This window comes from Ovis canadensis, chromosome 18, assembly GCF_042477335.2.
Source record: "Ovis canadensis isolate MfBH-ARS-UI-01 breed Bighorn chromosome 18, ARS-UI_OviCan_v2, whole genome shotgun sequence".
Lineage (NCBI taxonomy): Eukaryota > Metazoa > Chordata > Mammalia > Artiodactyla > Bovidae > Ovis > Ovis canadensis.
This window is the reverse complement of record NC_091262.1, coordinates 67,690,001-67,713,080: the sequence shown is the minus strand read 5'-3', so window position 1 is coordinate 67,713,080 and position 23,080 is coordinate 67,690,001.

Here is a 23,080-nt window from a genome sequence, read left to right as displayed (position 1 = left end):
AAGTGATTAAGTTCTTAATCTCAGTGAGTCTCAGTTTTTTCAACTGTAAAACAGGCTTTAGTAATCATTCTCACATGTTTTAAGTTTACACAGCTAATGAGTATGAGAGCTGAGACTAATCTAGGACTGCTGAATCTGAAATGATGGCACTTTCTCTTTAGTAAAAGGTTAGTTGTCCTAAGACTTGACTTTCTTATCTGTTCAAAGGCTGTTGACTCCAGCTTTCATGTTATTTTTATTGTATCATATATTTGAGCTAATTGCATGGTAGCAAACATTCAAAAATGAAAACGTTCAGTTAAGAATGCAGACATTTTTGTCTCTGAGATATTCACCACATGGTAGATGTAAAAACTCAGAATCAAGAAAATTTTGAACTAACAATTTCGAGAATATATGATCCAATATCCTCGTTCTACTGATGACAATGCTGGATTGATGGCTCTCTGTATGAAACACAGCAGGGCTCTTCATGAACCCAACAAAAGCTAAAACTGATATTACAGTAATGGTATTTTTGGAGGAAATGGTTTGCTCTTTTGGATTTTTCATTTAGATAGTCCTATTTATATTTGGAGAAAGATGGTGCTCTGTCAAACTCTTAAGTAAAGAAAAAGCAATCCAGACCATTTGTGTAAACTGGAAGGCACATCAGGGCATTAGCAATCTTGGAGTTACCGTTTGAATTCTTTTGCTCACTTTTATGACCAGATGGTTGAAGATATTTAATACACGTGACAATGCTGATGTTATGGCCTGACAATACAAGAATATTCTATAGAAACCAGACAGTAAATAAACAATTGGCTTTATTCTTTGTAATATGAGTTCTCCACAACCTGGCGGGACCAAAGCATCATCACTTTAGCTCATGAGCTATGCCAGAGCCCGAGTCACTGCTCACAGAGAGGTAAGAAATGGTCCAAAATGACATCAACAGAGTCTGTGACTCCCTGACAATGAAAGGTGTGGGGAGTTTCACTTCATCATATTAAAGAATTTTCCCTTTAATTTACCATGTTTCAATGAATCTAAGATGCCACAAAGATGCACATTACAGTTTAATGGTGTTCACTGAAACCTAGGTTGCATTCTCTCAACTTAAATCTGTATTATCCTGAGCTGAATGAATTCTCTCCATAATAATAAAGTAAAAATAATCTGCTGCTGCTGCTGCTGCTGCTAAGTCACTTCAGTTGTGTCCGACTCTGTGAGACCCCATAGACAGCAGCCCACCAGGCTCTGCCGTCGTGGGATTCTCCAGACAAGAACACTGGAGTGGGTTGCCATTTCCTTCTCCAATGCATGAAAGTGAAAAGTGAAAGTGAAGTCACTCAGTCGCATCAGACTCTTGGCGACCCCATGGACTGCAGCCCACCAGGCTCCTCCATCCATGGGATTTTCCAGGCAAGAGTACTGGAGTGGGGTGCCATTGCCTTCTCCCCAAAATAATCTAGGACAGCAGAATTATTTTTCCAGTTTCTGTTAGTTTATCAGTCCTCAAAATATAATTGAGTGCCTCTTTCTGCTTGAGGAAGTGCTAGACATGACCACCTGGGACTTGACCTCAGAAAACTTACAGTTATATGTGCATTTGTGAAGCAATGTGATAAGTGCAATTAACAGTCATATACAGAAGAAATTATAGCACCTGTCAGAGCATAAGTAGGGTGTGTGGGCTAAGAACAGGGTTCTTAAGTTCTTAATTACAGTAATTATTAATAATTGCTAGTGACAATGATGCAACATATACTGTTGCTATTATATAATGAATGGTTTTCTGCCCCTTTAGTTGGTATCAGCAATCAAGAATTCTCTCTTTAAAAGTAACATTTACTAGTATATTAGGTTGAATAATATGAAATTGTTGTTTCTATAGGTTAAAAATAGCTGAATTGTGGCAATTCATGTGACTCAACCTATTCATCTTGCTGAATAGAAATTTCCAAGTGAGTCTTTCATGCTGTTTTGTGCCTTCTGTTTTGCTGTTGCTTAGATCTTATGAGAAATACAAAATAAGTACTTTTCAGTTTTGATGAATCTATTCCTCTTACCAAATAGCAAAATTTATATATATATATATTTTAATATGTGATTGGGAACTAGAAGAAAGAAATTTTGAATTAAAGTAGTAGATTTCTTTTCTTTAATTTAATCATTGACCTCTAAGACAACTCTCAAAATTCCCAAGAAGACATGAGATACTACCAGATCCCGTAAATAAACGTGTCCAAGTTAAGTAACTGTTCTGGGACATGAAAAACCGTTGACTTGTTCAGCATACAGTCAAAAAGAAAGTTCATACCGTTTTTTGGAAGGGGCCCCACTCCTGTCTTAATTCTTGGTTCTTTATGGTCATAGTTTTATTCAATTCCAGTTGGTATTGAGACTTGTATCCATAAGAAGTAACCCTACCTATTCAGCTAAAATGTTCTGAAACTTTCTCTAAGAGATGGGATAATGGAAATACTATACATATGGATCATTAGCAATTTGACTCTTAGAATTGTTTCCACTCCACTTTCTACTGTATTGCAGGATCAATAATCAAGCAATCTTCTTTCCGCTGGAAAGAAGTGAAACATGATGACTTAAATTTTTTAAAATGTTTGAATCTTTGAGAGTTGTTTTGCCTTTAGAGAGTGGTTTAGAAAACCACTAAGTCTTTTGAAGCTAAAGCAGAATGATAAGAATTATTTTAAAAAATGAAAAAAAGAGAAATTTTCAAGATGTATATTTTAAAATTTCAGTATGTGAAAATATTTCTTTCATTTACTTCTGGTGGGAATGTAAATTGCTACCATATTTTACAGAGTGTCATAGATAATTAGGTATAGTACCATGCAAAAAGTCAAGATATAAAATTATATACAAAGTCTCAGTTATTAAAACAATAGGAAAATTAAAAATTTTAAGAAGAAAGTATGTCAAAATATAAATAGTGATTATTCTCAGGAAGTAGGGAATGGATTATTGAGTGGGGGAAAAAAAACAACCCAGAATGTGAGAGCTGTGAATTTCAGTTTTAACTGGGGGCTTGTTGGGGACAGGAGACAGCTTCTCAGATAGCTTCTGAGGAACTCCTGCCAGGGGAAGAGTCAGTATATATATGATTTTTTTTCCCCTTGTTTGGCCTTAGAATCAAATACACATCTTGGTAAAAAGTTATTGCTAGTCACAAGAATCATGTATCTCAGTTAATATTTTTAATGCTTATCAACGTATGGAAGATGCAAGAATCTGGGACCAGTGAAATTCTTCCTTAGATATAAATTCTATCTAGGGGTCATATATACACAGCAGATATATCCTGCTTTATCCTGAACTCCTTTCAGGGTGTGCTTGTACAGTGATTGCAGTCGCTAATGACTTGATCTTTGTGGAACCAAGTGGTGGGCCACTTTTTTTTGTTTACAGGATGTAGATGAGGAACAATAATTTTCCTTCTATCCTATGGTTTTGGCTGAGAGTCCCTGTAATTAAATGACAGATTAATATGAGCAAAACACACAGAAGCTTAATAACATTTATACCTCCTGTATGGGCTTCCCAAGTGATTCCGTGAAGAATCTGCCTGCCAATGCAGTAGATGCTGGTTTCATCCCTGGGTCAGGAAGATGCTCATGAGTAGGAAGTGGCAACCTGCTCCAGTATTTTTGCCTAGAAAATTCCATGGGCAGAAGAGCCTGGTGGACTGCAGTCCATGGGATCACAAGAGCTGAGCACAACTGAGTCACTTATCACACACACGCATACCTCCTGTACATAAAGGAGACACCCAGGAAGACCGAGTAACTCCCTGAAGTGGCCCAAGTCACCACCTTAAACACCATTTTCAGGCAAAAGTTAGGGCAGGGAGAGGCTGGTTATGGGAAATTACTAGGAAAAGCAAAAATGATAAACGGTATGATTATTATGCAGATTTATGTGACTTCTCCATTGATAAGAGTTTCTAGAGATTATTCATTCCCCTCCTCCTGGTATAGAGAGGGAGATACTGTTACAAATGGTAATTTCCCTTATAAGTGTAAATTTCTCTTGTAAAAGGGTAACTTCTATTACATTTTCAGAGCTTCTCTTTGTTTGCTGTTTCTTGAATAACCAACTATATTCCTTATGCCAAAAAGGTATATTGTGAAGGTGGCGAATTCTGCTCAGTCTTCATGGGTGAGCTTATACTTTTTTACATGCTGTGTGCTCAGTTGCTAGGGCATGTCCAACTCTTTGTGACCCCCATGAACTGTAGCCCACCAGGCTCCTCTGTCCATGGGATTCTCCAGGCAAGAATACTAGAGTGGGTTGCCATTTCTTACTCCAGGGGATCTTCCCCATCCAGGGATCGAACCCACATCTTTTGTGTCTCCTGCATTGCAGATGGATTCTTTACTCATTGAGCCACCTGGGAAGTCCCATACTTTTTTATACTTTTTAAAAATATGTATTTAAAATAGGTTTTTTTTTTTTTTTTAAAAACACATTTTCCAAGTGTTAAGCTAAGCATGAATAATTTTTTTTTCAGCTAGTTCATTTATTACAGAGAAATGCATCAAATTGCCCACTGTAAGGGGCATGCAATCATTTGGACCGATGGTTTATGCCCTCTTGGATAATGGGAGTACACTAATTTTAGAAAGAGCATTTCTGAGAAGGAACTTTTTCCTCTCCTCTTCATCAAGGGAAGTATTCCAACTGCACTGCTCAGGGTACTGGCATTGGGTGGTGGGAGTCAGTGAAATTGTCTGTGGTGCCCTTAGAGTAGGGCCTCCTTGGCCTCAGAAGGCAAAATCAGACTCAGAAGCAGGATTGCAGGGAAAAACTCAGAACACTTGATTTTACTCCCCAGGTGGCCCTGGTTTCCTCAAGTTGTACAACTTGTTCATCTCCAGGAAAGCTTGTCCCCAGTGCCCTTAGGGGGTTTTCAGGAGATGAGTGCATTTAATCTGGGTTAAAAATTACTTGATTCAGTTCAACATTTACCAAACCCTAACTATGTAGCTATCTGGTGCTAGGGAAACAAAGATGAGAAGACTGTGTTTAGCATGTATAATTTTTGTATATGAAAAAAAAAAAACAGTCCAAACTTAAAAAAAATTATTTACTTAATATGTATTTTTGGCTGCACTGGGTCTTCCTTGCTGTGTGTGGGCTTTCTCTAGTTGCTGTGGAAAGGGGCTATTCTTTAGTTGCAATGCACGGGGCTTCTCACTGCAGTGGCTTCTGTTGTTGGAGAGCACAGTCTCGAGGGTGTGTGGGCTTCAGTAGTTGCCGTCACACGAGCTTAGTTGCCCCATGGCATATGGAATCTTTTCAGACCATGGGTGGAACCTACGTCCCCCTGCATTGGCAGGCTGATTCTTAACCACTAGACCACAAGGAAAGCCCCAAACATTTTTTTTTTTTAATGAGGGATGGTGATTTCAACAAATGATATTTTTAGGAAGAGTGGCATAAAAGAGGTTACAGCATAATACTAAATATTCTCTGAAGCTACATATTGGCTCAGGTAGGATAATTTTAAATAATTTAAAATAAATTCATATTTATGGCTAAATGAAAAGTTCAATTTAATATTTAAAATTTCTTGAGCAGAACAAGGGTACAGTTCAGGGAATTATGCTGTCTGGTTATTATTTCACTGTAGGAAATTTCCCTGTTCCTTTCCCTTTCTCTTCTCTTTCCTTACATATTTGTCGAGCACTGACAATTGTGGGTGGCACTGTATTAGGTGCAGAGGATATAAAAAGAGTAAACAGTCCCTGTCTTTAAGGAGTTTGCAATTAAGGGTATAAACATTCTTGAAAATTTAACTGCTTTTGTAGAAAATAAACTCAGAGATTTAAAAGGAGACAAGCCTTTTGTAACAGCACACATTCAAGTTTAATTATTAAGAATCTCAGAGGCAAGAATACAACTGCATTCTTTGTCTAAAGTACTTAAGAGGGGCTTTACAATCTATTAGCTCAACTAGGAGAGCTGTCAAGTTGCTGGAATGAAACAAGTAATCTTGTTTCTTCCTGAATTATGGAGACAGCAAGTGGGATTGGAAGACCACAGGGGACACATCTTTGAAACTGCGTCTCTGATGTCACGTTAACAACCACTTTCCTTTTTCTTCTGAAGTGAAAATAAAGCTAAAGCAGTAGAAAAGGGGGGAAATAATAAAAACAGATTTATAGTCACTCTATATCGCGTAATTCAATAATTTCAGGAAGATATTTGAAGAATTTCTTTGTCTAGTGCATATTTATATTTTCCAAGTCAAGAGAGTTTAGCAACATGACAACATACTGAGCAGTTCAAAAACACTCTTAGGTGACCAGTTTGCAATCAAAGCATACTTTATGAATTCCTATTATTATTCCCCCTTGCTTTATGGAAAAAAATAAAAATAAGACTTCTGTCTCATTCTGTTTAGAGGATTTCCTTACTCAACAGCATGCCCTTTCAGCAGTTCATTTCTATAACATCAACTGCCGATGCTAATTGCAGAAGCATCATGCGTAGGCATTGAGGGAGACCTCAGGGATAACATCTTTATCTTTAAGTTTTATGGAACCCAAGACTGCTTTTATCTTTTAATTCTCTCTGCAGCAGCTGCACTTATCTTTCAGGAACAGATTTGAAATGTGAGGAAAATGTTAACAAATTTGCGAGTATGTAACCTTTCCTTTCCAATATCATTAAGGATTAGGATGAGTGACTCATTTCTTTACATGATCCTTATGTAATTGTGGTCATTACTGATCCCTTAATTATAGCTATTAGATGTCATGAAATTTCAAAGCCCTTTGCAACCTTCCTATTATTTGCAAACCAAGCCTTTTATTTCAGGGATACCAATATTACTGTTTCAGTGTTCAAGCATATTTCTTTAATAGATAAATTTTGTATCCTTCTACTTATAAAGGAAGATAATATTAATGAGGAATATCTCAAATGACCTCCCCACTCCCATGACCCTCACAAAATATTCATCTTTAATTAATAATAAATAATGTAAAGAAATATACATTTCTAAAATTAAATGCCTAGAAATCAAAGTCTGCTTTAGATACAGAAAAAATCATTGATATGCCTGACTGAAAATTACCATTTTTTATTCATTCAGATAGCAGATATGTTGTTGAACTCAAATTCATGTGCCCAGTGTATAGTGAGGCCAAAAAAATGTTGGGGTATGGAGCAGAGAAAGGTTTAATGCAAGGGCCAAACAAGACATATGGGTGGCTCATTCTTAAAAGACCCAAACACCCTGGTAAATTTCAGAGAAGGGTTTTTAAAGGCAAGTTGAAAGAGAGAGTCACAGGGTGTGTGATCAGCTGGTATACAATGCTCTGGCTGATGGACGGTGAGGTAACAAGGTGTTGTCACAAGGGTTAATTAATATCAATTCTCAGGCTCCAGACAGTCTGGGGGCTGTGTGTTCACAGCTGTCTTGCAGTTTATTTCTACCATTTGGTGGGATATTCGGTATCTGCAAAACAACTCAGGAATGGGCATCAGACACTGTTATCTATGTCCTGTAGAAAGACTAAAGATTCTATGATTTTGCTATATGGCTCTTCTATTGTTTAAATTGTCACCAGTTCTCTTGGCCCAACTGATATTTTTTGTTACTAAATTTGACATTTCTTCTGTCATTAATTCTTGAGCCAGTTTGTGAGACTCAGGGGAGGCCTGGGAGACTAAAGTTTTTTCTACAATCAAGAGGCAGGTAGCAAACATGGGGTGGGGTCTGTCATGGGAAGGTCCCAGTAGGGTCCTGCTCAGTTACAGTAATAATAATGGAAACAATAATGGCAGCTGACATTTATTTTATGCTTACTCTGTGACAGCCATTATGCTGCCTTGGAATATTTCACTCATTCACACGGTAATTGTAGAATCCACATTTCATAGATGAGGTCTAAAACAGGTAGAAACTGACATAACTAAGGTTTGAACTTTTGTCTTCTAGAACCAGCTGCTTCTGCCTCCACACAAACATTAGTCACTATAGTATTATTTGTTCATTGTTTGCCTTACCATTAGATGCCCATGAGGAATAATGCAAACTGATTTATTTTGGATGTTTCAGAGATATATTTCACATGATCCTGATTTTCTTTTTTCTGTCCCCCAAACTGTTACTTTATTTTCTATCCATAAGGTCTAATGCATTTTTATGTGATTTTTATTTTCTTCTGAGAGCATGGTTGCTTATTTCTGTATTCCTTGTATAAGCACAGTTACTTCTGGCAAACAGAAGACATTTAGTGAATATTTACTGACTGAGTAGATTTGCATATAATTTTTATTTAAAAAAGGGATCAAACTATGTATATAATTTTGCTAAAATTTATTATCCATTAACAGTTTCAGAACACCAATTAGTAACATTATCCTAAGTCCAAAAGTTCACTTTTGATACATTAAGTAACTGATTAATTATTTGAGAAATGGCATTACTAGGTCAAAGGGGTTATACATTTTCAAGTTGAGGTAGACACTGATAAAATTCCAAAAATGTACAACAATTTACATTTGTCATCAAAGAAGTAGAGGTAGAATAAAAGCATGATTGGATAAAACATAGATTTGATTTACTGCTACAACAGATTACTACAAAAGTCTGAACAAGTCACCTAACTATGTGTAAGAGTTTCTTGATAAGATCTTGGATGGAGATTTCATTGCCTGTTGTAATTACAATTCAGAAGAAGCCACCAGATGTATAAAAAACACTCAAAATTTAAAAATAAGAAAACAAACCATTCAATTCAAAGTAGAAAAAATATCTGAACAGAGATTTTAGTAGAAAAGATATAAAGATGACAAATGAGCATATGAAAACATGCTTAGTGTAATTTGTCACTAGGAAAACAAAAATTAAAATCACAGTGAGATAGTTAAAACAAAACAAAAAGCTGACATTAGCAATTCCTGATGAAGATTCAAGGGATTAGATCTGATAGAGCGCCTGAAGAACTATGCACTGAGGTTCACGACCTTGTCTGGCAGGGATCCACACCATCCCAAGAAAAAGAAATGCAAAAAGGCCAACTGGTTGTCTGAGGAGGCCTTACAAATAGCTGTGAAAAGAAGAGAAGCAAAAGGCAAAGGACAAAATGAAAGATATGCCCATTTGAATGCAGAGTTCCAAAGAATTGCAAGGAGAGATAAGAAAGTCTTCCTCAGTGATTAATGCAAAGAAATAGAGGAAAACAATAGAATGGGAAAGACTAGAGATCTCTTCAAGAAAATCAGAGATACCAAGGGAACATTTCATGCAAAGATGGGCTCAATAAAGGACAGAAATTGTATGGACCTAACAGCAGCAGAAGATATTAAGAAGAGGTGGCAAGAATACACAGAAGAACTGTACAAAAAAGATCTTCACAACCCAGATAATCACGATGGTGTGATAACTCACCTAGAGCCAGACATCCTGGAATGTGAAGTCAAGTGGGCCTTAGGAAGCATCACTACGAACAAAGCTACTGGAGATGATGGAATTTCAGTTGAGCTATTTCAAATCCTAAAAGATGATGTTGTGAAAGTGCTGCACTCAACATGCCAGCAAACTTGGAAAACTCAACAGTGGCCACAGGACTGGAAAAGGTCAGTTTTCATTCCAATCCCAAAGAAAGGCAATGCCAAAGAATGCTCAAACTACCGCACAATTGCACTCATCTCACACGCTAGTAAAGTGATGCTCAAAATTCTCCAAGCCAGGCTTCAGCAATACATGAACTGTGAACTTCCAGATGTTCAAGCTGGTTTTAGAAAAGGCAGAGGAACAAGAGATTAAATTGCCAACATCCGCTAGATCATCAAAAAAGCAAGAGAGTTTCAGAAAAACATCTATTTCCGCTTTATTGACTACACCAAAGCGTTTGACTGTGTGGATCACAACAAACTGTGGAAAAGAGATGGGAATACCAGACCACCTGACCTGCCTCTTGAGAAATCTGTATGCAGGCCAGGAAGCAACAGTTAGAACTGGACATGGAACAACACTGTTTCCAAATTGGGAAAGGAATACATCAAGGCTGTATATCGTCACCCTGCTTCTTTAACTTATATGCAGAGTACATCATGAGAAATGCTGAGCTGGATGGAGCACAATCTGGAATCAAGATTGCCAGGAGAAACATCAATAACATCAGATATGCAGATGGCACCATCTTTATGGCATAAAGTGAAGAAGAACTAAAGAGCCTCTTGATGAAAGTGAAAGTGGAAAATTAAAAAGTTGCCTTAAAACTCAACATTCTGAAAACCAAGATCATGGAATCTGGTCCTATCACTTCATGGCAAGTAGATGGGGAAACAGTGGAAATAAGTGAAAAACTTTATTTGGGGGGGCTCCAAATTCACTGCAGATGGTGACTGTAGTCATGAAATTAAAAGACACTTGCTCCTTGTAAGAAAAGATATGACCAACCTAGACAGCATATTGAAAAACAGAGACATTACTTTACCAACAAAGGTCCATCTATGAATGTGAGAGTTGGGCCATAAAGAAAGCTGAGTCCCAAAGAATTGATGCTTTGGAACCGTGGTGTTGGAGAAGCCTCTTGGGAGTCCCTTGGACAGCAAGGATATCCAACCAGTCCATCCAAAATGAAATCAGTCCTAAATATTCATTGGAAGGAGTGATGCTGAAGCTGAAACTCCAATATTTTGGCCCCCTAATATGAAGAACTGACTCACTGGAAAAGACCCTGATACTGGGCAAGATTGAAGGTGAGAGAAGGGGATGAGAGAAGATGAGATGGTTGAATGGCTGTACCAACTCAATGGACATGAATTTGAGTAAATTCCGGGAGTAGGTGTAGGACAAGGAAGCCTGCCGTGCTGCAGTTCATGGGGTCACAAAGAGTCAGAAACGACTGAATGACTGAACCGAACTGATGAGGATGTGAGACAATTGGAATGCTTCTTAATTGCTGATGCAAAATTGGTGCAACTACTTTGGAAAACAGTTGGACAGTTTACTATGTAGTTAAATGTATTTGTGCCAATAGTAGTGACTAGCAATCGCATTACTATTTCCACAAGAGACACATAGTTTGTATGTACATCAAAACCTAAGAGTGAATGTTTTTAGCAGCATTATTTATAATTGCCCCAAACAGAGATAATTAATATCCTTTACCATGGGAATGGATAAACCAACTATGATATATTCATACAATAAAATGAAACAAACAATGATACAAACCAGTAATATAGATAAATCTCAAATGAATTATGCTAAGCAAAGAAGCCAGTCACAAAAGACTATTGTATGATTTATTTTCTTGCCTCCCTCCCATGTATAGATATGAGACAAAGTTATTTTTAAGGCTGGATAAGAAAATGTTTTCATATAAAATTCTCTCTGCCCATTTGGGCCACTAACTCTTTTTAGTATGCATTGTGCATCTCCATTATACATTAACCAGACCTCCTTAGAAGATGCAAGAATACCTCCTCAACCAAAAAGAGCAATTTTCTTCTGGTGCCAGCAAGGTAACTCCTTAAGAGACAAGATTCCTTTCTAAATCCTGTCAGGAGTCATGATGACCCACTGCTTGCCTTGTATGTGCAGATCTGGACCATGTAAACTGTCAATCTGTTACTTTGATCTGTGACCCTTTGTCTCAAAAACATGTACAGCTGTGGTTTGAATTCTATCCAGCAGAACAGTCCTCAGAGCTTTCTGAAAGACTATCTGCTGGGTTTTAACCCTCAGATTGGCTCAAATAAATTTCTTTATTTCTTTCTTAGGTTGACTTAATTCATTTTTCATCAAAGACATAAACATTCTGGAAAAGCTAAAAGCACAGAAAAGAAATCAGAAGGTTCTAGGGATTGGGAGTGTGTGAGGTGTTGACCACAAAGGGGCAATGTAGAAAAATTTTCTTTGACTAATAGACTTGTTCTATATTTTAATCATGGTGATCTAAGATTTTGTCCATTCATTAAAACTCATAGACTTCTATACCAAAAAAAGCAAATTTATTGTATATAAATTAATAAAAAAGACATAAAATTTCAAACAAATAAAAAATAGAGGAGTTTCAGAAGCGAATTTTGACACCTGCAAGGCATTGAGAAGGCATGGTGAAGTCTGGTGTGTGCAGGTGTGTGTGTGTGTATTTTTATTGTTAATATTATTATTGCTACCATTGCCTATAGTTTCCAGATTTCCTTAGGTAACAAGAGATGATTAGTCTTGTTTTCCTCACTATTGTGTTCAGTTCAGACCCAGAAACAAAATCATTTAATAATTTCTAGATTTGGATTTTGTTTCCGGGAGAGTTTGTCTTGATTTATTACCCTTCTCATTTTATAAAGATGCTTATTTAGATTGACTCATAAAGTCTTCCAACTTACTTTGGCATCAGAATCTTTAATAGATCTAGCTTATTTATTTTCCCACTGAATCAATTTCCCTGTTTTAGGAAGGTTATATATTAATATAACTCCAAACGTATTCAGTTCAGTTCAATTAAGTTCAGTTCAGTTCATTTCAGTCGCTCAGTCTTGTCCAACTCTTTGCGACCCCATGAATCACAGCGCGCCAGGCCTCCCTGTCCATCACCAATTCCCGGAGTTCACTCAGACTCACGTCCATCGAGTTGGTGATGCCATCCAGCCATCTCATCCTCTGTCGTCCCCTTCTTCTCCTGCCCCCAGTCTCTCCCAGCATCAAAGTCTTTTACAATGAGTCAACTCTTCGCATAGGTAGCCTAAGTACTGGAGTTTCAGCTTTAGCATCATTCCTTCCAAAGAAATCCCAGGGTTGATCTCCTTCAGAATGGACTGGTTAGATCTCCTTGCAGTGCAAGGGACTCTCAAGAATCTTCTCCAATACCACAGGTCAAAAGCATCAATTCTTTGGTGCTCAGACTTCTTCACAGTCCAACTCTCACATCCATACATGACTACTGGAAAAACCATAACCTTGACTAGATGGACCTTAGTCAGCAAAGTAAGGTCTCTGCTTTTGAATATGCTATCTAGGTTGGTCATAACTATTCTTCCAAGGAGTAAGCGTCTTTTAATTTCATGGATGCAGTCACCATCTGCAGTGATTTTGGAGCCCAAAAAGATAAACTCTGACACTGTTTCCACTGTTTCCCCATCTATTTCCCATGAAGTGATGGGACTGGATGCGGTGATCTTCGTTTTCTGAATGTTGAGCTTTAAGCCAACTTTTTCACTCTCCTCTTTCACTTTCATCAAGAGGCTTTTTAGTTCCTCTACACTTTCGGCCATAAGGGTGGTGTCATCTGCATATCTGAGGTTATTGATATTTCTCCCGGCAATCTTGATTCCAGCTTGTGTTTCTTCCAGCCCAGCTGTTCTCATGATGTACTCTGCATAGAAGTTAAATAAGCAGGTTGATGATATACAGCCTTGACATACTCCTTTTCCTATTTGGAACCAGTGTGTTGTTCCATGTCCAGTTCTAACTGTTGCTTCCTGGCCTGCATACAGATTTCTCAAGAGGCAGGTCAGGTGGTCTGGTATTCCCATCTCTCTCAGAATTTTCCACAGTTTATTGTGATCCACACAGTCAAAGGCTTTGGCATAGTCAATAAAGCAGAAATAGATGTTTTTCTGGAACTCTCTTGCTTTTTCCATGATCCGGCAGATGTTGGCAATTTGATCTCTGGTTCCTCTGCCTTTTCTAAAATGAGGTTGAACATCAGGAAGTTCACAGTTTACGTATTGTTGAAGCCTGGCTTGGAGAATTTTGAGCATTACTTTACTAACATGTGAGATGAGGGCAACTGTGTGGTAGTTTGAGGATTCCTTGGCATTGCCTTTCTTTGGGATTGGAATGAAAACTGACCTTTGTCAGTCCTGTGGCCACTGCTGAGTTTTCCAAACTTGCTGGCATATTGAGTGCAGCACTTTCACAGCATCATCTTTCAGGATTTGAAATAGCTCTACTGGAATTCCATCACTTCCACTAGCTTTGTTTGCAGTTATGCTTTCTAAGCCCCACTTGACTTCACATTCCAAAATGTCTGGCCCTAGATTAGTGATCACATCATCATGATTATCCGGATCATGAAGATCTTTTTTGTATAGTTCTTCTGTGTATTCTGTCACCTCTTCTTAATATCTTCTGCTTCTGTTAGGTCCATACAATTTCTGTCCTTTATCGAGCCCATCTTTGAATGAAATGTTCCCTTGGTATCTCTAATTTTCTTGAAGAGATCTCTAGTCTTTCCCATTCTGTTCTTTTCCTCTATTTCTTTGCATTGTTCTCTGAAGAAGGCTATCTTGTCTCTTCTTACTATTCTTTGGAACTCTGCATTCAGATGCTTATATCTTTCCTTTTCTCCTTTACTTTTCGCCTCTTTTCTTTTCACAGCTATTTGTAAGGCATCCTCAGACAGCCATTTTGCTTTTGTACCTTTCTTTTCCATGGGGATGGTCTTGATCCTTGTCTCCTCTACAATGTCAGGAACGTCATCCATAGTTCATCAGGCACTCTATCTATCAGATCTAGGCCCTTAAATCTATTTCTCACTTCCACTGTATAATCATAAGGGATTTGATTTAGTCCATACCTGAATGGTCTAGCGATTTTCCCTACTTTCTTCAATTTCAGTGTGAATTTGGTAATAAGGAGTTCATGATCTGAGCCACTGTCAGCTCCTGGTCTTTTTTTGTTGTTGACTGTAAAGAGCTTCTCAATCTTTGGCTGCAAAGAATGTAATCAATCTGATTTTGGTGTTGACCATCTGGTGATGTCCTCATGTAGAGTCTTCTCTTGTGTTGTTGGAAGAGGGTGTTTGCTATGACCAGTGCATTTTCTTGGCAAAACTCTATTAGTCTTTGCCCTGCTTCATTCCGCATTCCAGGGCCAAATTTGCCTGTTACTCCAGGTGTTTCTTGACTTCCTACTTTTGCATTCTAGTCCCGTATAATGAAAAGGACATCCTTTTTGAGTGTTAGTTCTAAAAGGTCTTGTAGGTCTTCATACAACCATTCAACTTCAGCTTCTTCAGCATTACTGTTTGGGGCATAGACTTGGATACCTGTGATATTGAATGGTTTGCCTTGGAGACAAACAGAGATCATTCTGTCGTTTTCGAGATTGCATCCAAGTACCGCATTTCAGACTCTTTTGTTGACCATGATGGCTACTCCATTTCTTCTGAGGGATTCCTGCCCACCGTAGTAGATATAATGGTCATCTGAGTTAAATTCACCCATTCCAGTCCATTTTAGTTCGCTGATTTCTAGAATGTCGACGTTCACCCTTGCCATCTCCTGTTTGACCACTTCCAATTTGCCTTGATTCATGGACCTGACATTCCAGGTTCCTATGCAATACTGCTCTTTACAGCATCAGACCTTGCTTCTATCACCAGTCCCATCCACAGCTGGGTATTGTTTTTGCTTTGGCTCCATCCCTTCATTCTTTCTGGAGTTTTCTCCACTGATCTCCAGTAGCATATTGGGCAACTACTGACCTGGGGAGTTCCTCTTTCAGTATCCTACCATTTTGCCTTTTCATACTGTTCATGGGGTTCTCAGGTCAAGAATACTTAACTGATTTGCCATTCCTTCTCCAGTGGACCACATTCTGTCAGATCTCTCCACCATGACCCACCCGTCTTGGGTTGCCCCGCGGGTATGGCTTAGTTTCATTGAGTTAGGCAAGGTTGTGGTCCTAGTGTGATTAGATTAACTAGTTTTTTGTGAGTATGGTTTCAGTGTGTTTGTCCACTGATGCCCTCTTGCAACACCTACCATCTTACTTGGGTTTCTCATACCTTGGGCGTGGGGTATTTCTTCACAGCTGTTCCAACAAAGTGCAGCTGGTGCTCCTTACCTTGGATGACGGGTATCTCCTCACCACTGCCCCTCCTGACCTTCAGCGTGGGATGACTCCTCTAGGCCCTCCTGTGCCTGTGCAGCCAAGGCATGGTCTTAGTTTTTTGAATGTTGAGCTTTAAGCCAACTTTTTCACTCTCCTCATTCAATTTCATCAAGAGGCTTCACTTTCTGCCATAAGGATGGTGTCATCTGCATATCTGAGGTTATTGATATTTCTCCTGGCAATTTTGATTCCAGCTTGTGCTTCATCCAACCTGACATTTTGCATGATGTACTTTGCATACATGTTAAATAAGCAAGGTGACAATATACAGCCTTGACATTCTCCTTTCCCAATTTGGAACCAGACCGTTTGTTGCCATCCAAACCCAATTTGTTCCATGTCCAATTCTAACTGTTGCTTCTTATCCTGCATAAAAATTTCTCAGAAGGCAGGTAAGGTGGTCTGGTATTCCTATCTCTTTAAGAATTTTCCATTCTGTTTGATCCACATAGTCAAAATCATTGGTGTAGTCAATAAAGCAGAAGTGTATGTTTTTCTGAACTCTCTTGCTTTTTCTATGATCCAGCAGATGTTGGCAATTTGATCTCTGGTTCCTCTGCCTCTTCTAAATCCACGTTCCACCTCTGGAAGTTCTAGGTTCATGTACTGTTGAAGCCTCGCATGGAGAATTTTGAGCATTTTTTTGCTAGTGTGTGAGATGAATGCAATTGTGCAGTACTTTGAAAATTCTTTGGTATTGCCTTTCTTTGGAATTGGAATGAAAACTGACCTTTTCCAGTCCTGTAGCCACTGCTATTTTCCAAATTTGCTTGCATATTGAGTGCAGCACTTTAACAGCAACATAACAGCATCATCTGGGAATTAAGTCCCGTATTTAAAAAATGTTCATGGCATCTTCTCATTCCTATTAAGATAAACAGATTTATTTATTTTGAAATAAGATAATTTAAATGCCTTGATTTTTTAACATCCAACCACTGTTTTCTAAGAATAGTCTCAGAGCTAAAATTTGGTTGTAGAATTTCAGACACCTTTGTCTTAAATCCAGTACCTTTTCACCATGGATAATTTAGGATTGAGTCATGAAATCGATTATAAAGGAAGACATGAGTTCTGATTAACAGTATATCTGAGATAATTAATTATTAATATATCATATAATCTATATTATTTATAAAAAGAAACTTAACCCTGAAAATGTGTGCCTATATACAAGAGATGTGAATGTTAGATTTCTGTGACACCATAGAATATCTTCATTTGTATTAAATCTATTTACTATTTTGTTTATTCATCCTCTAATTCATTTATGAACTCAGTAGATAGTTATTGAATCTCTAATAATAGGCCAGATACCCTCCCAGAGTTTAAAGATAAAGATGAAAATAAATATGTTCCCTACCTTTAGAGGTTCTAATATTGTTAGAATTATTTATCACTATTAAAAAAAAAAGTCTTAGTTTTTCGAATGTTGAATGTTTTTTGAATTTTGAAATAGACAAGTGTTCTGCAAAGTAGGAAAATTTGCCACCTTTAAGTCACCTGGTCACTGAACAGCAACAACATGGTCCTACACTCCTTTAACCATGTGTCAGGAGTCACTTGATGAGCTTCTCTGGTCATTTAACCTGCCCTCAGGTGGTCTTGTCTGAAGTGAAGAATGCCAGCATCTTCCATTTGTTGAGGGTTTTAATTCTGTAGGAAAGTCAAAGATGTTGTTTGATATGTAGCCACTGAGGTGGAGAGGTTTGACAGAATGAGGTCCACTGGAGAAGGGAATGGCAAGCCACTTCAGTATTCTTGACCTGAGAACCCCATGAACAGTATGAAAAGGCAAAATGATAGGATACCAAAAGAGGAACTCCCCAGGTCAGTAGTTGCCCAATATGCTACTGGAGATCAGTGGAGAAATAACTCCAGAAAGAATGAAGGGATGGAGCCAAAGCAAAAACAATACCCAGCTGTGGATGGGACTGGTGATAGAAGCAAGGTCTGATGCTGTAAAGAGCAGTATTGCATAGGAACCTGGAATGTCAGGTCCATGAATCAAGGCAAATTGGAAGTGGTCAAACAGGAGATGGCAAGGGTGAACATCGACATTCTAGAAATCAGCGAACTAAAATGGACTGGAATGGGTGAATTTAACTCAGATGACCATTATATCTACTACTGCGGGCAGGAATCCCTCAGAAGAAATGGAGTAGCCATCATGGTCAACAAAAGAGTCTGAAATGCGGTACTTGGATGCAATCTCGAAAACGACAGAATGATCTCTGTTTGTCTCCAAGGTAAATCATTCAGTATCACAGGTATCCAAGTCTATGCCCCAAACAGTAATGCTGAAGAGGCTGAAGTTGAATGGTTGTATGAAGACTTACAAGACTTTTTAGAACTAACACCCAAAAAGGATGTCCTTTTCATTATACGGGACTAGAATGCAAAAGTAGGAAGTCAAGAAACACCTGGAGTAACAGGCAAATTTGGCCCTGGAATGCGGAATGAAGCAGGGCAAAGACTAATAGAGTTTTGCCAAGAAAATGCACTGGTCATAGCAAATACCCTCTTCCGACAATACAGGAGAAGACTGTACATATGGACATCACCAGATGGTCAACACCGAAATCAGATTGATTATATTCTCTGCAGCCAAAGATGGAGAAGCTCTTACAGTCAACAACAAAAAAAAGACCAGGAGCTGACTGTGGCTCAGATCATGAACTCCTTATTACCAAATCCAGACTCAAATTGAAGAAAGTAGGGAAAATCGCTAGACTATTCAGGTATGGACTAAATCAAATCCCTTATCATTATACAGTGGAAGTGAGAAATAGATTTAAGGGCCTAGATCTGATAGATAGAGTGCCTGATGAACTATGGAATGAGGTTTGTGACATTGTAGAGGAGACAAGGATCAAGACCATCCCCATGGAAAAGAAATGCAAAAAGCAAAATGGCTCTCTGGGGAGGCCTTACAAATAGTTGTGAAAAGAAAAGAGGGGAAAAGCAAAGGAGAAAAGGAAAGATATAAACATCTGAATGCAGAGTTCCAAAGAATGGCAAGAAGAGATAAGAAAGCCTTCTTCAGCAATCAATGCAAAGATATAGAGGAAAAGAACAGAATGGGAAAGACTAGAGATCTCTTTAAGAAAATTAGAGATACCAAGGGAACATTTCATGCAAAGATGGGGTTGATAAAGGACAGATGGTATGGACCTAACAGAAGCAGAAGATATTAAGAAGTGGTGGCAAGAATACACAGAAGAACTGTACAAAAAAGATCTTCATGACCCAGATAATCATGATGATGTGATCACTAATTTAGAGCCAGACATCTTGGAATGTGAAGTCAAGTGGGCCTTTGAAAGCATCACTATGAACAAAGCTAGTGGAGGTGATGGAATTCCAGTGGAGCTACTTCAAATCCTGGAAGATGATACTGTGAAAGTGCTGCACTCAATATGCCAGCAAGTTTGGAAAACTCAGCAGTGGCCACAGGACTGACAAAGGTCAGTTTTCATTCCAGTTCCTAAGAAAGGCAATGCCAAAGAATGCTCAAACTACCGCACAATTGCCCTCATCTCACAAGCTAGTAAAGTAATGCTCAAAATTCTCCAAGCCAGGCTTCAGCAATACGTGAACTGTAAACTCCCTGATGTTCAAGCTGGTTTTAGAAAAGGCAGAGGAACCAGAGATCAAATTGCCAACATCTGCCGGATCATGGAAAAAGCAAGACAGTTCCAGAAAAACATCTATTTTTGCTTTATTGACTATGCCAAAGCCTTTGACTGTGTGGATCACAATAAACTGTGGAAAATTCTGAGAGAGATGGGAATACCAGACCACCTGACCTGCCTCTTGAGAAATCTGTATGCAGGCCAGGAAGCAACAGTTAGAACTGGACATGGAACAACACACTGGTTCCAAATAGGAAAAGGAGTACGTCAAGGCTGTATATTGTCCCCCTGCTTCTTTATCTTATATGCAGAGTACATCATGAGAACAGCTGGGCTGGAAGAAACACAAGCTGGAATCAAGATTGCCGGGAGAAATATCAATAACCTCAGATATGCAGATGACACCACCCTTATGGCCGAAAGTGAAGAGGAACTAAAAAGCCTCTTGGTGAAAGTGAAAGAGGAGAGTGAAAAAGTTGGCTTAAAGCTCAACATTTAGAAAATGAAGATCATGGCATCTGGTCCCATCACTTCATGGGAGATAGATGGGGAAACAGTGGAAACAGTGTCAGAGTTTATCTTTTTGGGCTCCAAAATCACTGCAGATGGTGACTGCATCCATGAAATTAAAAGACGATTACTCCTTGGAAGGAAAGTTATGACCAACCTAGATAGTATATTCAAAAGCAGAGACCTTACTTTGCCGACTAAGGTCCGTCTAGTCAAGGTTATGGTTTTTCCAGTAGTCATGTATGGATGTGAGAGTTGGACTGTGAAGAAGGCTGAGCGTCGAAGGATTGATGCTTTTTTTTTTTTATTTTTAGTTTTTTATTTTTTACATTTTAAAATCTTTAATTCTTACATGCATTCCCAAACATGAACCCCCCTCCCACCTCCCTCCCCATAACATCTTTCTGGGTCATCCCCATGCACCAGCCCCAAGCATGCTGCATCCTGCGTCAGACATAGACTGGCGATTCAATTCACATGATAGTATACATGTTAGAATGTCATTCTCCCAAATCATCCCACCCTCTCCCTCTCCCTCTGAGTCCAAAAGTCCGTTATACACATCTGTGTCTCTTTCCCTGTCTTGCATACAGGGTCGTCATTGCCATCTTCCTAAATTCCATATATATGTGTTAGTATACTGTATTGGTGTTTTTCTTTCTGGCTTACTTCACTCTGTATAATCGGCTCCAGTTTCATCCATCTCATCAGAACTGATTCAAATGAATTCTTTTTAATGGCTGAGTAATACTCCATTGTGTATATGTACCACAGCTTTCTTATCCATTCATCTGCTGATGGACATCTAGGTTGTTTCCATGTCCTGGCTATTATAAACAGTGCTGCGATGAACATTGGGGTACATGTGTCTCTTTCAATTCTGGTTTCCTCGGTGTGTATGCCCAGAAGTGGGATTGCTGGGTCATAAGGTAGTTCTATTTGCAATTTTTTAAGGAATCTCCACACTGTTCTCCATAGTGGCTGTACTAGTTTGCATTCCCACCAACAGTGTAGGAGGGTTCCCTTTTCTCCACACCCTCTCCAGCATTTATTGCTTGCAGATTTTTGGATCGCAGCCATTCTGACTGGTGTGAAGTGGTACCTCATTGTGGTTTTGATTTGCATTTCTCTAATAATGAGTGATGTTGAGCATCTTTTCATGTGTTTGTTAGCCATCCGTGTGTCTTCTTTGGAGAAATGTCTATTTAGTTCTTTGGCCCATTTTTTGATAGGGTCGTTTATTTTTATGGAGTTGAGCTGCATAAGTTGCTTGTTTATTTTTGAGATTAGTTGTTTGTCAGTTGCTTCATTAGCTATTATTTTCTCCCATTCAGAAGGCTGTCTTTTCACCTTGCTTATATTTTCCTTTGTTGTGCAGAAGCTTTTAATTTTAATTAGATCCCATTTGTTTATTTTTGCTTTTATTTCCAGGATTCTGGGAGGTGGATCATAGAGGATCCTGCTGTGATTTATGTCTGAGAGTGTTTTGCCTATGTTCTCCTCTAGGAGTTTTATAGTTTCTGATCTTACATTTAGATCTTTAATCCATTTTGAGTTTATTTTTGTGTGCGGTGTTAGAAAGTGATCTAGTTTCATTCTTTTACAAGTGGTTGACCAGTTTTCCCAGCACCACTTGTTAAAGAGATTGTCTTTACTCCATTGTATATTCTTGCCTCCTTTGTCAAAGATAAGGTGTCCATATGTGTGTGGATTTATCTCTGGGCTTTCTATTTTGTTCCATTGATCTATATGTCTGTCTTTGTGCCAGTACCATACTGTCTTGATGACTGTGGCTTTGTAGTAGAGCCTGAAGTCAGGCAAGTTGATTCCTCCAGTTCCATTCTTCTTTCTCAAGATTGCTTTGGCTATTCGAGGTTTTTTGTATTTCCATACAAATCTTGAAATTATTTGTTCTAGTTCTGTGAAAAATGTGGCTGGTAGCTTGATAGGGATTGCATTGAATTTGTAAATTGCTTTGGGTAGTATACTCATTTTCACTATATTGATTCTTCCAATCCATGAACATGGTATATTTCTCCATCTATTAGTGTCCTCTTTGATTTCTTTCATCAGTGTTTTATAGTTTTCTATATATAGGTCTTTAGTTTCTTTAGGTAGATATATTCCTAAGTATTTTATTCTTTTTGTTGCAATGGTGAATGGAATTGTTTCCTTAATTTCTTTTTCTACTTTCTCATTATTCGTGTATAGGAATGCAAGGGATTTCTGTGTGTTGATTTTATATCCTGCAACTTTACTCTATTCATTGATGAGCTCTAGTAATTTTCTGGTGGAGTCTTTAGGGTTTTCCATGTAGAGGATCATGTCATCTGCAAACAGTGAGAGTTTTACTTCTTCTTTTCCAATTTGGATTCCTTTTATTTCTTTTTCTGCTCTGATTGCTGTGGCCAAAACTTCCAGAACTATGTTGAATAGTAGCGGTGAAAGTGGACACCCTTGTCTTGTTCCTGACTTTAGGGGAAATGCTTTCAATTTTTCACCATTGAGGATAATGTTTGCTGTGGGTTTGTCATAGATAGCTTTTATTATGTTGAGGTATGTTCCTTCTATTCCTGCTTTCTGGAGAGTTTTTATCATAAATGGATGTTGAATTTTGTCAAAGGCCTTCTCTGCATCTATTGAGATAATCATATGGTTTTTATTTTTCAATTTGTTAATGTGGTGAATTACATTGATTGATTTGCGGATATTGAAGAATCCTTGCATCCCTGGGATAAAGCCCACTTGGTCATGGTGTATGATCTTTTTAATGTGTTGTTGGATTCTGATTGCTAGAATTTTGTTGAGGATTTTTGCATCTATGTTCATCAGAGATATTGGCCTGTAGTTTTCTTTTTTTGTGACATCTTTGTCAGGTTTTGGTATTAGGGTGATGGTGGCCTTACAGAATGAGTTTGGAAGTTTACCTTCCTCTGCAATTTTCTGGAAGAGTTTGAGTAGGATAGGTGTTAGCTCTTCTCGAAATTTTTGGTAGAATTCAGCTGTGAAGCCATCTGGACCTGGGTTTTGTTTGCTGGAAGATTTCTGATTACAGTATCAA